The sequence below is a fragment of the Lissotriton helveticus genome, chromosome 1_1 (genome assembly GCF_964261635.1).
Source record: "Lissotriton helveticus chromosome 1_1, aLisHel1.1, whole genome shotgun sequence".
In the NCBI taxonomy this organism is placed as follows: Eukaryota; Metazoa; Chordata; class Amphibia; order Caudata; family Salamandridae; genus Lissotriton; species Lissotriton helveticus.
This window is the reverse complement of record NC_136057.1, coordinates 1,061,185,834-1,061,202,337: the sequence shown is the minus strand read 5'-3', so window position 1 is coordinate 1,061,202,337 and position 16,504 is coordinate 1,061,185,834.

Genomic DNA, 16,504 nt, shown 5'->3' with positions numbered 1-16,504 from the left:
TAGATACTTGTTGAATAAAGGCAAAGTCTTCTTCCAGGTGATTGGTTATGCACAATATCACCTTTGTGTCCCCCACACAGTTGTAGAACCTAACCCCCAGGAATCGCAGAACACAGTCAAGAGAGTACACTTAGATGATGAACCTGGCTAGCGAGCTCCGTCCTGTTACCTTATAATATATGGGGTGGGTGCCTGGAGCCAGGACCACGCCTGCAGGCAAAGCTGGAGCGCAGACCTGGTTCCTGTTTAGCACTTTTCGCCATGTCCAAAGAGTGGAAAACTCCCCGAGCTTGCAAATCCCTGTCAACGGCACTTAGTGGCACTGGGAGCGAACATATGGCCCTGGGATCCGAAATCTTTGACCTAGGACTGAGTTACAGCTTTACTACCCGCTGGAGTACGGGGCCATTGCCAGGCATGCAGAAACCTGTCCTGGACACTTTGATATTTACAACAAGGGGTGGTGAGGGACAGAGTCTCTGAATTAAGCAGAATACTCTCACCCAGTCAAGAGATCTGGGCTAGATCCAACACCGTTTTTTAGCTCATTGCACCATCCCAGTTTCAGAACCTGGCTGTATGCAAATTAGTCTGTCCCTGGCCCAGTGCATCATGGGAACAGGGCAGACCAGACTACAAAAGCCAATTCTTACACTGGGAAGGAAACAAGCTTCCGGGGACCGGTTTCTGGCATTACAGCCGTCTTCGGCCCGGCTTGCTTGAATCCTGATGGTGCAATGAGCAAGGGACTCATGTCTGAGTATACCCTTCCACGCTTATGGTGGACAAAAAATCCCGGAAGCTTGTTTCCTTTCCAGTGAAAGAATTGGCTTGGTAGTTTGGTCTGCCCTGTTCCCATGATGCACTGGGCCAGGGACAGACTAATTTGCATATAGCCAGGTTCTGAACTGGGATGGTGCAGTGAGCGAAAAAACGGTGATGGATCAAGCCCTGATCTGTTGACTGGGTAGGAGTGTTCTGCATTAATTCGGAATACTCTGTCCATCACCACCCCTTTACTGTATCGTTCTGGACACTTTGAGACACCTTGGGCCAGTAAATGGAGCCAATGTCCCAGTGGCTGCATCCTGGTCCTGCTGGAACGCAGCCCAGGGAAATGTTCACCCCATTTATGGAGAGAACTCTCATAGGTCATGAGATGCCCCATCATGATCACTTTGTGACACCACAGGCCAACAAATTCAGCTCAGGCATCCGGGACGTTAAGGCATGGGGCAAGACCTGCAAGGGGGAGAAGGAGAGAGTGTTCATTAAGAACTTGCAACAAAACCCTGCACCCTCATATCTCCACGGCTCATTACCTTCGAGTGCCCCTCCCTGGATGAAGAGACAATGATGGACTCAAAATTCCTCTCCTTTCCCGTCCCACCCTCTCCTGGGTCCCTAAATCTCTTTCACATTATTTGAATGTTTTGAAGGTTGTCAGGTCTGCAGCAGGATGAAAGACTGAGGGAGGTCAAAAGAAAGTCTTTAGAGCGGATGCATTAGTCCATCCTTTGAGCCACCAGATCCAGTTTTCGTCTATAGTTCTGTCATTTTGTATACCTGTTTTATAATGACATCATCTCAATGTGTACACATCACAGCACTGTTTTTAAAAGATTCATAAATGTAAATATCCAGCAACATATCACTCATCCCAACTCGTTTTTATCAATGCCACGGTAACACTAAGGTAACAGCATATGAAGTCTGTAAACAAAACTGAAACCAGTACATGTGAATTTTGGTGCCACACACATGAACATAGTATATCAGGAAAAGTGATATTGTTGGCTGAAGTATCCTGGAAGCGTTTGAGTTTGGGCGAAAAGTGAGAACTGTAATGCCTCATTAAGAGATCCCTAGTGATCATGATTCAGCTTGTAATTAGAGAGTGGGAGGAAAGGAGAGCTACAGAAGCAGAGAAATGGGGAAACACTGGAAACACAGGAAAGAGAAAAGGGGGGCAAATGAGAGGAAGAAGATGGTGCAGAGAGGAAGGGTGAATGAGAGGTTGTGAGAGATAGTGAAGGGAGGGGGTAGATGGTAAAACAGAGAAAGGAGAGTGAAGAGAAGGATCGATAGTGCCACACACCCTTTTAAAAAAACAATTATTTATAAGAGTGTCATATAATGATGAGAAGCCACCTCGGTAACTATGGAAAATATCTTAGTTTCCTTGCAGTCCAGCAGTTTATTTTATTTTATGAACATCCTGGTTTATTCAAACTAAACATGCGTCACCAAGAGTGGTGAGTGTTATTCATTTAAGGAAAAATGAAAATAAGTAGGAATGTATAATATGTGTGATTGGACAGGAGAGGTTTGGGCAACCGTAGGCATTTAATTAAGGGGTTACGTAACCACCAAATGAGATTCTGCACCACAATAAAACTATGAGAAAATTGTGAGGTATAAAAGAAAAGAACACACAATTGAAACATTTAGAGAGGAGTACTGGTCCACAAAATATATGAACTAAATATACATTTCCATGTTTTTCCTCCCCATATACTATATATGGTTTGCATTGTGAAGAGGGAGAAAGATCCCATATTGTTTTATTGCCCTGAAGAAGGTGGTTCTAACAGTTGTACCCAATAAAACTCAGGTTGGAACTCCCTGGTAAACTTGCTTCATAAACTCCAGTTCCCGCGCACGAGTTATTGACTCGACCGAACAGATGCAACATGATAACAATAACAATCCAGACGTTAGCAATACAAGGGCTGTTAAAAACTTTAGTCGGACTGATTTTCTAACCCCTTCCCTGTGCGACAGGGGTAGCCCTAAGTTGTAAAATATGTACCATGTCAACCATGTCGGATACGAACCTCCCATTCTGGAATATCGCTGGTATTGCAAGCATTCTAAATGATGCTAACTGGACTGGCATGATAATGAACCAAGACATTGTGTGCTTACAAAAGGCATGGGTTTGCAACAACCTGCATATTAATAGGTTCTACTCTGTATTCACACCGGCTACTCCATCAACATCAGGACACTATAGCGGGATATCGTTAAACCCAGGCTGTTGCTTTTGCGAGCCATATAACTAAAGCCTTCCTAAATTCCCCCTATTTCCAGATAATGTGTTTGGCTTTCATTGCATCTCCTCTTATTTTATTGATTCATTTTTATCATAACTATTGTAACTGTAGTATCTCCCTAATAGTGGACTCACTTGACTCTGCGCTTAGTATAGTGATGGATGGAATTAAGGGGGAATATGGTGCCATATGGGGAGGGTATTTTATTTGTCGATTGAGTTCCATCTCTAAAAATGCAGTTTATGGTCTGTGGGTGAACAATACTGTGGACTGTTCTCATTTTGAACATAACCCATGTGGTGATGTGCTGAACAGAGTTTTGGTGAGGCAGGATCTAATTCATACCTGGGACTTAGTCCAGGCAGTGGCTTATAGTCAGGTGACTTTTACGAGGAAAGGCTGGCAGCCTGATTGATTTTTTGTGCCATATCCAAAGAGTGAGGCAAACAAGTTTCTACCTTTTTTACTGCACATAGTAGCCTGAGTGTTCATAATTCTTTAGTTTGTAACTTTTTTAAGTTTGTCTGTACTCCAAAGAAGCAATATTGCTTTCTGGGTGAGCCCACTAGGAACAGAAGTATTCATTGCAAATGGACTAACATTAAGAATGAGGAACATTTTACAGCCTATTTAGGGGATTACGCTGCTCCAACATGCATACCGGGGGCATACAATGAAATCTGCAAATCTGTAGCATATTCCCTGATAGTTTCACAACCGCGGGGGCAGCCTAAACAAAATAAATGACTTGATTAGGGTTGTAAAAAGGCTCCGTAGGCTCAGTGGAGAAGCAAGTTTTTGCAGACAATGTTACATGGATATGATCAAGGCAAGGAAGGAGAGTATCAAGGGAGAGGCTTTGGAACAGTCACAAAAGGTCAATGACACCAATGATGTTTCCCTATTTTGGAAAATTGTAAATTCCCCCTTTTTTAAGAATGGCCACAACTCCACTATGGATATGAATATCCCATCACATTTATGGGTGACTCACTTCACCAAGGTTTATGAATTCACTGGAATGCCTGATATGATTAATAACATGGGGATAAGTCTTGCTAGTCCAGGGGAGGAGGTTTCCCACCAATCTCATTGAAAGCATTAATCTTGCCGCTGGAATGGCCTAAACTCCAGAAAGTCCTAGCTCCAGATTAAGTTCCTACTGATCTTTGTAAAAGCAATTTTAATATTTGAGCCCCACTTTTAGTCAATGTGTTGTGTAGTGTAACTCTCACTGGTCCACCCAAGTCATGGTCAAGTGTGATCAATGTCCCAATCTTCAAGAAAAGGGACTGAGGCGATCCATGCTGCTACCATCCCATCTATCTCATCGACTCAATGGCTAAAGTGATGAGCAGAATCCGGTTAGACCAGCTGAAGACCTGGGAGGCTGAGAACGGTATTTTAACATCCATACAGTATGTGTTTAGGCAGGGACTTGGAACTATAGATCAGTGCCTGAACCTACATCTCAAGATTAGTAAATGTGTGACTGCAAAGAGAGGGGGATTTTATCTTGCCTTCATGGACCTCAGTTCAGTGTTCGATAATGTTGACTGAAGTAAACTATGGAGGAAGATATTGGCAATGGAAGTAAATCCTGAGATTGTGTATTCACTTATTAAACTCCAAGAGGATATAGTGGGCTGCATTGGTGATGGTCTAAATGGTGAATGCACTTCCACCATCAAGATGAGCTAGGGTGTCAGACAAAGTTATATTCTGCCCCCTTTTTATTTTGTCTCTATTTAATGACCTTGAGTCTTTCTTGTTGGGAGTAAGGGCAGATCCACCAAGGGCAGGAACTAAGGGCCAGATGTAGGAAGGCAAATATCGGTCGGTAACGGCCGATTTTGGCCGTTACCGACCGGTATTTGGAGTTTGGGATGTAGGGGCATGTTAAAATACAGATTCGGTAATTTTACCGATTTGGGAAAATACCGAATCGGTAAAATTACCGAATCTGTATTTTGACATGTAGGTAGCACTGTAATCAGTGCTACAGGGGTTTAAGAATTCGTTATTTACCACCAACTAGAAGTTGGTGGTAAATAATGAAAACCCTTTAAAAAGCATTTCTTTTGCTTTTTAAACAGTGCCATGTTGCAGACATACATGCCCTAAGGGCATGTATGTCTGCAACATGTGCACCCATGCACAATTGAGGGGTATAACAGGGGGTCACAGTGACACCCTGCCGTCCTTCAGTGTTTCCCCCAATTATCGAATCGGTATTTACCGATTCGGTAATTGACATTCATTCCTATGGGCCTCCAGACCCATAGGATTGAATGGCAATTACCGAATCGGTAAATACCGATTCGGTAATTACCGAATCATACCGATTCGGTAATTAAATCGGTAAAATTACCTACATCCCGATTGCCAGTTCTTAAATACCGAATCGGTATGATTCGGTATTTAAGAATCGGTAATCTGGGATTACCTACATCTGACCTTAAGTGACAACTGCATTCTATTATCTTGAACTGGGGTGGGCCTGCAAACGTTGCTGGACAGATTTGTAGTGTTTATGGACATATTGGGGCTGTCTGCCAACAAAATGAAATCTTTTACTATAGGCTTTGGCCGCCCTTTAGGCAAGCCGAGTTTGCCCCATGTCAGTGGTACCAAATTGCAGTATGTCCCATCCTTCAAATACCTGGGGAACCCCTGTGACAACAAGAGCACGTGGGTCATCTTATAAGAGTTAGGAGTTCACAGTTTGAGCAATTAATAGACCAACAGCCACATGCATCAAGCGATTTAGGAATCGCAAACGGTGTGAATCGCAAAAATCGTCCGTTTGCGATTCCTAAATCACTATTAGGGATGCATTAAAAAGAAAAGACAAGAAATCGCTATTTTTTGCGATTTATAGAATTGCGATTGCATTTAAGGAATCGCAATTTGCGATTCCTTAAATGCAATGCATGACATCCTTAACAATTGCGAATTTGCAATTAGGAGGGAAAAAATTACCATGAGGTAGGACCTCATGGTAATTTGCGAAAACTCTAAAAAATGCTTTTTTTTGCTTTTTTCACACTGTCATGTTGTGCACACACATAGATTGATTTCAGGGGTGCAACAGGGTGTCCTTTGGACACCCCTGCACCCTAGAAATCGCAATCTCAATTTGCGATTAGCTAATTGCGAATCGCAAATTGAGATTGTCTTCCCATTCATTCCTATGGGCCTTTTGGCCCATAGGAATAAATGGGAAGGGATTCCTTAATTGCAATTCGCAAATTGTGAATCGCAATTAAGGAATAATAAGGAATCTCTAAAAAAATTGCGATTTTTTGATGCATTACCGTTTGCGATTCCTTAATTGCGAATCCTTAATTTTCGCAATTCAGGAATCGCAAACGGCAACAATGATGCATGTACCTGCAAGTATTTAGGCTTGCTGCTAAACTGTGTTCATCACCCTTGGAGGTGATGTCTAAAATCTACAAGGCCAGATGTTTATCAGTTATTTTATATGGTGCTGGTATCAGGGGAATTTGCTATACTACACAGTTGCAGAACTTTAACAATAACTTTTTGCACAGATTGCTATCACTCCCCAGGAGTGCACATGCCTCTGTGTGCCATGAAGAATTAGACTACAATTTGGAGAGGATCGTATTAAGATTACTCTTACCCTTAAGTGGCTTTTGATTTGGTCTAGACCAAAGGCATTATTTAACCACATGTTGATTGTTGATTGTTCGAATCTAGACAAAATATGTAACATACAATGGCTGTCTTATGTGAAAGCTCAATTGCACACAATAGGGTATCCAATTTTTCTTGATAACCCCCAGAATCCTAGTCCTCCAGATAGAGCCTCTGTCTATTAGCACTTCTGGCAAGGAATAGAGTAGCATCCGACTATGGGAAGAGGTTGGTGGTGGCCTATACCCCATTAATCACTACCAAATCTATGTATCCATACATATACTTGGTCCCAAGTAATCAAAGATATTACCTAGTAAGATTCTGCCTCAACTTGGTCCATCTATTGGTTTCCTATCCAAGAGATGCGTACTGTGATACAAATCTTGTGCCCTGTCCTTGTGACGCAGAATTCATAGAATCCCCACCACACTTTTGTTGTGACTTATATAGGTTGCCAAGGAAAAGTATTTTAATCTCATTACTCAGATTCCCTAACACTTGAACCTGCAGACCAGCCTTATTCCATCTACAATTGTTACAACAAGAATTGGTGTGCTTTACAGTTTGTAGATCTACTACGACTGCGGTAAGGCTGTGGAATCTGATGTGAAAGTAACAATAGTTTGTCATAAGCAGTCCTACACAGACCAAAGATAACTTTTTGTATATGAAATATGTTAATTGGAAGGAAGTTTTGTATTACTATGTGAATCCTAGGCGATCTGTGGGATGGCTGTATTTTAGTCTTCAGATATATTCTGCCCCCTTTTTATTTTGTCTCTATTTAATGACCTTGAGTCTTTCTTGTTGGGAGTAAGGGCAGATCCACCAAGGGCAGGAACTAAGGGCCAGATGTAGGAAGGCAAATATCGGTCGGTAACGGCCGATTTTGGCCGTTACCGACCGGTATTTGGAGTTTGGGATGTAGGGGCATGTTAAAATACAGATTCGGTAATTTTACCGATTTGGGAAAATACCGAATCGGTAAAATTACCGAATCTGTATTTTGACATGTAGGTAGCACTGTAATCAGTGCTACAGGGGTTTAAGAATTCGTTATTTACCACCAACTAGAAGTTGGTGGTAAATAATGAAAACCCTTTAAAAAGCATTTCTTTTGCTTTTTAAACAGTGCCATGTTGCAGACATACATGCCCTAAGGGCATGTATGTCTGCAACATGTGCACCCATGCACAATTGAGGGGTATAACAGGGGGTCACAGTGACACCCTGCCGTCCTTCAGTGTTTCCCCCAATTATCGAATCGGTATTTACCGATTCGGTAATTGACATTCATTCCTATGGGCCTCCAGACCCATAGGATTGAATGGCAATTACCGAATCGGTAAATACCGATTCGGTAATTACCGAATCATACCGATTCGGTAAATAAATCGGTAAAATTACCTACATCCCGATTGCCAGTTCTTAAATACCGAATCGGTATGATTCGGTATTTAAGAATCGGTAATCTGGGATTACCTACATCTGACCTTAAGTGACAACTGCATTCTATTATCTTGAACTGGGGTGGGCCTGCAAACGTTGCTGGACAGATTTGTAGTGTTTATGGACATATTGGGGCTGTCTGCCAACAAAATGAAATCTTTTACTATAGGCTTTGGCCGCCCTTTAGGCAAGCCGAGTTTGCCCCATGTCAGTGGTACCAAATTGCAGTATGTCCCATCCTTCAAATACCTGGGGAACCCCTGTGACAACAAGAGCACGTGGGTCATCTTATAAGAGTTAGGAGTTCACAGTTTGAGCAATTAATAGACCAACAGCCACATGCATCAAGCGATTTAGGAATCGCAAACGGTGTGAATCGCAAAAATCGTCCGTTTGCGATTCCTAAATCACTATTAGGGATGCATTAAAAAGAAAAGACAAGAAATCGCTATTTTTTGCGATTTATAGAATTGCGATTGCATTTAAGGAATCGCAATTTGCGATTCCTTAAATGCAATGCATGACATCCTTAACAATTGCGAATTTGCAATTAGGAGGGAAAAAATTACCATGAGGTAGGACCTCATGGTAATTTGCGAAAACTCTAAAAAATGCTTTTTTTTGCTTTTTTCACACTGTCATGTTGTGCACACACATAGATTGATTTCAGGGGTGCAACAGGGTGTCCTTTGGACACCCCTGCACCCTAGAAATCGCAATCTCAATTTGCGATTAGCTAATTGCGAATCGCAAATTGAGATTGTCTTCCCATTCATTCCTATGGGCCTTTTGGCCCATAGGAATAAATGGGAAGGGATTCCTTAATTGCAATTCGCAAATTGTGAATCGCAATTAAGGAATAATAAGGAATCTCTAAAAAAATTGCGATTTTTTGATGCATTACCGTTTGCGATTCCTTAATTGCGAATCCTTAATTTTCGCAATTCAGGAATCGCAAACGGCAACAATGATGCATGTACCTGCAAGTATTTAGGCTTGCTGCTAAACTGTGTTCATCACCCTTGGAGGTGATGTCTAAAATCTACAAGGCCAGATGTTTATCAGTTATTTTATATGGTGCTGGTATCAGGGGAATTTGCTATACTACACAGTTGCAGAACTTTAACAATAACTTTTTGCACAGATTGCTATCACTCCCCAGGAGTGCACATGCCTCTGTGTGCCATGAAGAATTAGACTACAATTTGGAGAGGATCGTATTAAGATTACTCTTACCCTTAAGTGGCTTTTGATTTGGTCTAGACCAAAGGCATTATTTAACCACATGTTGATTGTTGATTGTTCGAATCTAGACAAAATATGTAACATACAATGGCTGTCTTATGTGAAAGCTCAATTGCACACAATAGGGTATCCAATTTTTCTTGATAACCCCCAGAATCCTAGTCCTCCAGATAGAGCCTCTGTCTATTAGCACTTCTGGCAAGGAATAGAGTAGCATCCGACTATGGGAAGAGGTTGGTGGTGGCCTATACCCCATTAATCACTACCAAATCTATGTATCCATACATATACTTGGTCCCAAGTAATCAAAGATATTACCTAGTAAGATTCTGCCTCAACTTGGTCCATCTATTGGTTTCCTATCCAAGAGATGCGTACTGTGATACAAATCTTGTGCCCTGTCCTTGTGACGCAGAATTCATAGAATCCCCACCACACTTTTGTTGTGACTTATATAGGTTGCCAAGGAAAAGTATTTTAATCTCATTACTCAGATTCCCTAACACTTGAACCTGCAGACCAGCCTTATTCCATCTACAATTGTTACAACAAGAATTGGTGTGCTTTACAGTTTGTAGATCTACTACGACTGCGGTAAGGCTGTGGAATCTGATGTGAAAGTAACAATAGTTTGTCATAAGCAGTCCTACACAGACCAAAGATAACTTTTTGTATATGAAATATGTTAATTGGAAGGAAGTTTTGTATTACTATGTGAATCCTAGGCGATCTGTGGGATGGCTGTATTTTAGTCTTCAGATATTTTAGAGGGTTTAGTTGTTAAGGTAAATTTACTGTTTGTGAAGCATATGTGACCCGCTGAATTATTACCATGACTGTATGATGCTGTTGTTTCCTATTTTATGCATACTTGGCACACAAATTACTTGGTGTAGTGTCTTTATATGTGAAATTGTTATTTATGTTTACATTTCATCTTGTTTGTAACATAGTATGTATTGTACAATGTGATTTTTATTATTTGTTCTGCATTCCTGCATTTTTAAATGAATAAAGAAATGGTATAATTCTAATTGGCCAAGTCAGCCTACTTGTAAGTCCCTAGTTTATGGTAGGACTTGTAGGTTCAGTGGACTTAATGCAGTTAAGGATGCACTGCTGTGGTATCTAATGTTGTTTTAAAGCCCGACCTGTCTTGCAGGTTGGTTGTAAATGCAACTATGACCACATTTAACTTTGAAATTAAAAGTACTGCCAATGCCCAAAACGACCTTTTATAACATATCAATCACCCCTAAAGTCTATCTTAGGTGTCCTAAGGATAGAGATCTTGGTTATAAAAAGCCAGGGACAATATAAAAGGTGTTCTGTTTGTCTTGGTTGGGCAAAGCAGCCAAAGTCATTTTTACCCGATTGTAATGCTGCTAGCCCCTTAGGCTGACATGGGAAGACTTTAGCAAACTTAATCATTTCTATCTTTGCTTGGGAGTTAGCTAGCAGCATCATTTACAGTTTAAAATTAATGGTCACATTGAATCCAATAATTTACTAGGGTTAGATTTAATGTAACTATTACAGGAAAGTAGTTTTAGAACTATCCCAAAGCAGCCCTGTAGCAGCCTCTTCTGATATGTCTTTGACAACTTTAGCCAAGCTGCTACCTGAGTAGATGTGAAGATGCCTGGGGCTGAAACACTACAGTCATTTGATGGGAGGAGATTTGCTTTCTGGAGAAGCTAGTGAGAGGATGGGGTCTGGGTAGATAAACAGGACTTCATATGCAGGAAAACATGTGCCACAGGACCAAGGCCAGCCCCCACTTTATTGATACCCAGTCAAATGGGAGGACCCCTAATTAGAATAGTAGCGGGGTGAGAAGGGAAGTGTAGTGAGTTGTTAGCCACACCTTTGGTTTGGGTTACTCAGACACACACACCAAGGAGAGATTTTCTCCATTTTGATTTTTGGCATAGCAGTACATTCGGGTAAAAAAAGATGCCACACTTCGCAGTGAGTTGTCATAGCAGAGAAAAGTACCTTTACCCCAACTGGTTGGGGTGTCCCCCTTCTTTCCAGCCCTGAATGGAGGGAAATATGGGAGGGCAGCATGAGCTCCTCAGAATACTGTCTTGAACAAAAGTAGAACAGGGGCTGCCCTACTGGAGCCTAGGACAGCACCACAGAAGCCTTTCACCCAAAGGGACTGCACTTGCTGAACTCTCAAGACTCTACAAAGAAAGGGCTGTGCCTGACTCAAAGGAAAAGGAGGGGCTCCCTGATCACCAACAGGTAAACAGAGGTGGAAAAAGTCACCTGCAAGTTCAAAGAGAGGTTCATTCCATCTAATCAGTTGGACTAGAGTTTTCCTGGACGGTGCAGGTGCATTGTGGGAAATTGAATCCTAGCCCCCATAAGGCAATTCATAGTCTCTGAACCCTTGGACTGAGATAGTGGATACTAATTTTTCCCAACGGAACCAAGAAACTGCAAGATCTGCAAAGAAGGAACCTTTCTGCACAGTTTTGCAGAAAAGCTCCAAGAGAAGGTCGGCTTGACATCTAGAGTAAGCCTCCAATGTTGAACAGCGAATCGGCCTGACAGAGCTGATTTGTCCTGCTGAAATCTCCAGAGCACCTCACAATTGAGAACAAAGACTTCCAGAGACTCACAGGGGCATCGTTCTGCAGCAGACTGCCATTGTCGAATCGAACTTCAGATCTCTGAAGCCTGATGACACACCTTCAAAGAGAGCAAAGCTCCAAGAAAAACAGTAAGTTTGAAGGTAAACTTTTGACTGGGACATAGCACTCGGCCTATCCATCGTGGTTGACCTAAATCTTTGATTGCATAATTTTTTAATTCATCTTTACAAATATCTCTGGCTCCCTACATTGGACTTTTGTCATTTTGGTGTTGTTTTAAAGAAAAATGTTCTCTATTCTTATATATTGTTGTTGGATTTTTTGTGTGTTGTGTTATTTACTTATTTACTGTTTTGGTGATATTAAATGCTTTACACTTACCTGCCTACCTGCCAGCTTAGTGATTGTGATGTTATTGCTAGCTGAAGGTGAATAACCCCATCTACTAATAATCCACTTTCCTACACCAGTTTTTTTCATGGCTGTAAAATACAGACAGTAAAACCACCTTGGGTATAGGCTGCAATGCAGCCTAATCCTGAACCCCACTCAATCCTCTAATACAGGATGTATTGATCCACCTACCAGACAACATCTTCCCCTTCCTTCTGCCATCCTTCCCATATGCTTCTCCTTACCCTCTGCCTTGCACAGACCCCCTCACACACATTTAGCACCTGCTGACAGCAGGTGGTAAATGTGTGTGTTAAATTCCATGGAACTTGAAATTTCATGCAGAATTTCTCCTAGTCAATCCACACAGTTCTTCCCTTTTTTGTAGCAGTCTAACTTATTATGGGCAGATATCTGTGAGGAGACACTGGCCAGCAGTGACATTTCCTGCCATATCTTATCTCCACATATATATATGCCTGACTTGCGATTGTCCCAAACTTTCAACAAATCCAAAATGATCATGCAAAAGCTACATAAAATCGAAAAGGGGGCAGGGACACAGAAAAGAAGGGGGTGGTTTGTTGCTTAGTTTCTAAATGCTAATAGTTTTTCGTGCTATCTGCATGGGTAATTTTATCTTTGATCACAAATCTCTTGCATAGGTATAGTGCGTGCATCTCTGTTTTGCATTGTGTGTTGTAGTACAGTAGCTGGATTTATGACTGATCGTCCAGTCGTACCTAAACCGGTAACAATAGAAGTCTTCTCAATACCTTGCTAAATATTCCATCTTGATTATATTGGCCATTGCGATGCTCTTGAATTTTTGACCACCAGTAATTTATGAAAGCTTTTCTTGGCGGCACCACACATAATAGAGTTTTAATAGTCGACTATTAGGCCTACTATAGCTGTGACTGCTGAGGCTTATGTGGTTCACATAGAAATGACATAATGCAAGTTGATGAGCTAGTTGACCAATGCCAACATCCAGAGCCAAAAACAACACCAAGAATATTAATGTTGTTTCTAGGGGAAAAGAAGGCAAGTCTCACTCGTACATGGAAGTAAGAGGCCCTAATGTTATTAACTTTTCAGTTGGTGCAGTGAGCAGAAACTATCCGCTTGACAGAAGTCTAAAGTACGTGTAGAATTTTACGACGCTGTGTTACCTACTTTTACGCCATTTTCTAAATCTCAAAACTGGTGTATTAATACTCCATGAAAGGAGTTTAAATATACTATTACACCTGCCAAGTGATTCTTTTAACTCTGCCTACTTCTCCTGTACAGAGATGCATTTAGATTACCATTTCTCTCAGTGGGAAGGGTAATTGAATGTGCAAAACGTTACTGTTTCTTTTTTTTCTCCTTAAGGAAGACATTTTCTTTGCGTGCAGAAAACCTGTTCCCCTATCCATCTCCTCCCACCCCCACCAGAGCTGGGGTGATTCGATCATATTCCCATCCTCGGTTGCAAGGGGTTAGATTTCAGATTTTGAATGCCCACAAACATACATATGTGTGGCGGTCACACACTTGCAAGGCAAGCTTGCCCTATCACTCTCACTTCCAACACATTGCATGATATTTACTACTACAGATTTTTCTGGTGAATGGTAGAGAAATCATTTACAGACATTAGTGGGTACCTATCTCTTAATTTCCTTCACGCTCAGTTAGTTTACACTCATTGGTGATCAGATAGGATTTAGATACTTGTTGAATAAAGGCAAAGTCTTCTTCCAGGTGATTGGTTATGCACAATATCACCTTTGTGTCCCCCACACAGTTGTAGAACCTAACCCCCAGGAATCGCAGAACACAGTCAAGAGAGTACACTTAGATGATGAACCTGGCTAGCGAGCTCCGTCCTGTTACCTTATAATATATGGGGTGGGTGCCTGGAGCCAGGACCACGCCTGCAGGCAAAGCTGGAGCGCTGACCTGGTTCCTGTTTAGCACTTTTCGCCATGTCCAAAGAGTGGAAAACTCCCCGAGCTTGCAAATCCCTGTCAACGGCACTTAGTGGCACTGGGAGCGAACATATGGCCCTGGGATCCGAAATCTTTGACCTAGGACTGAGTTACAGCTTTACTACCCGCTGGAGTACGGGGCCATTGCCAGGCATGCAGAAACCTGTCCTGGACACTTTGATATTTACAACAAGGGGTGGTGAGGGACAGAGTCTCTGAATTAAGCAGAATACTCTCACCCAGTCAAGAGATCTGGGCTAGATCCAACACAGTTTTTTAGCTCATTGCACCATCCCAGTTTCAGAACCTGGCTGTATGCAAATTAGTCTGTCCCTGGCCCAGTGCATCATGGGAACAGGGCAGACCAGACTACAAAAGCCAATTCTTACACTGGGAAGGAAACAAGCTTCCGGGGACCGGTTTCTGGCATTACAGCCGTCTTCGGCCCGGCTTGCTTGAATCCTGATGGTGCAATGAGCAAGGGACTCATGTCTGAGTATACCCTTCCACGCTTATGGTGGACAAAAAATCCCGGAAGCTTGTTTCCTTTCCAGTGAAAGAATTGGCTTGGTAGTTTGGTCTGCCCTGTTCCCATGATGCACTGGGCCAGGGACAGACTAATTTGCATATAGCCAGGTTCTGAACTGGGATGGTGCAGTGAGCGAAAAAACGGTGATGGATCAAGCCCTGATCTGTTGACTGGGTAGGAGTGTTCTGCATTAATTCGGAATACTCTGTCCATCACCACCCCTTTACTGTATCGTTCTGGACACTTTGAGACACCTTGGGCCAGTAAATGGAGCCAATGTCCCAGTGGCTGCATCCTGGTCCTGCTGGAACGCAGCCCAGGGAAATGTTCACCCCATTTATGGAGAGAACTCTCATAGGTCATGAGATGCCCCATCATGATCACTTTGTGACACCACAGGCCAACAAATTCAGCTCAGGCATCCGGGACGTTAAGGCATGGGGCAAGACCTGCAAGGGGGAGAAGGAGAGAGTGTTCATTAAGAACTTGCAACAAAACCCTGCACCCTCATATCTCCACGGCTCATTACCTTCGAGTGCCCCTCCCTGGATGAAGAGACAATGATGGACTCAAAATTCCTCTCCTTTCCCGTCCCACCCTCTCCTGGGTCCCTAAATCTCTTTCACATTATTTGAATGTTTTGAAGGTTGTCAGGTCTGCAGCAGGATGAAAGACTGAGGGAGGTCAAAAGAAAGTCTTTAGAGCGGATGCATTAGTCCATCCTTTGAGCCACCAGATCCAGTTTTCGTCTATAGTTCTGTCATTTTGTATACCTGTTTTATAATGACATCATCTCAATGTGTACACATCACAGCACTGTTTTTAAAAGATACATAAATGTAAATATCCAGCAACATATCACTCATCCCAACTCGTTTTTATCAATGCCACGGTAACACTAAGGTAACAGCATATGAAGTCTGTAAACAAAACTGAAACCAGTACATGTGAATTTTGGTGCCACACACATGAACATAGTATATCAGGAAAAGTGATATTGTTGGCTGAAGTATCCTGGAAGCGTTTGAGTTTGGGCGAAAAGTGAGAACTGTAATGCCTCATTAAGAGATCCCTAGTGATCATGATTCAGCTTGTAATTAGAGAGTGGGAGGAAAGGAGAGCTACAGAAGCAGAGAAATGGGGAAACACTGGAAACACAGGAAAGAGAAAAGGGGGGCAAATGAGAGGAAGAAGATGGTGCAGAGAGGAAGGGTGAATGAGAGGTTGTGAGAGATAGTGAAGGGAGGGGGTAGATGGTAAAACAGAGAAAGGAGAGTGAAGAGAAGGATCGATAGTGCCACACACCCTTTTAAAAAAACAATTATTTATAAGAGTGTCATATAATGATGAGAAGCCACCTCGGTAACTATGGAAAATATCTTAGTTTCCTTGCAGTCCAGCAGTTTATTTTATTTTATGAACATCCTGGTTTATTCAAACTAAACATGCGTCACCAAGAGTGGTGAGTGTTATTCATTTAAGGAAAAATGAAAATAAGTAGGAATGTATAATATGTGTGATTGGACAGGAGAGGTTTGGGCAACCGTAGGCATTTAATTAAGGGGTTACGTAACCACCAAATGA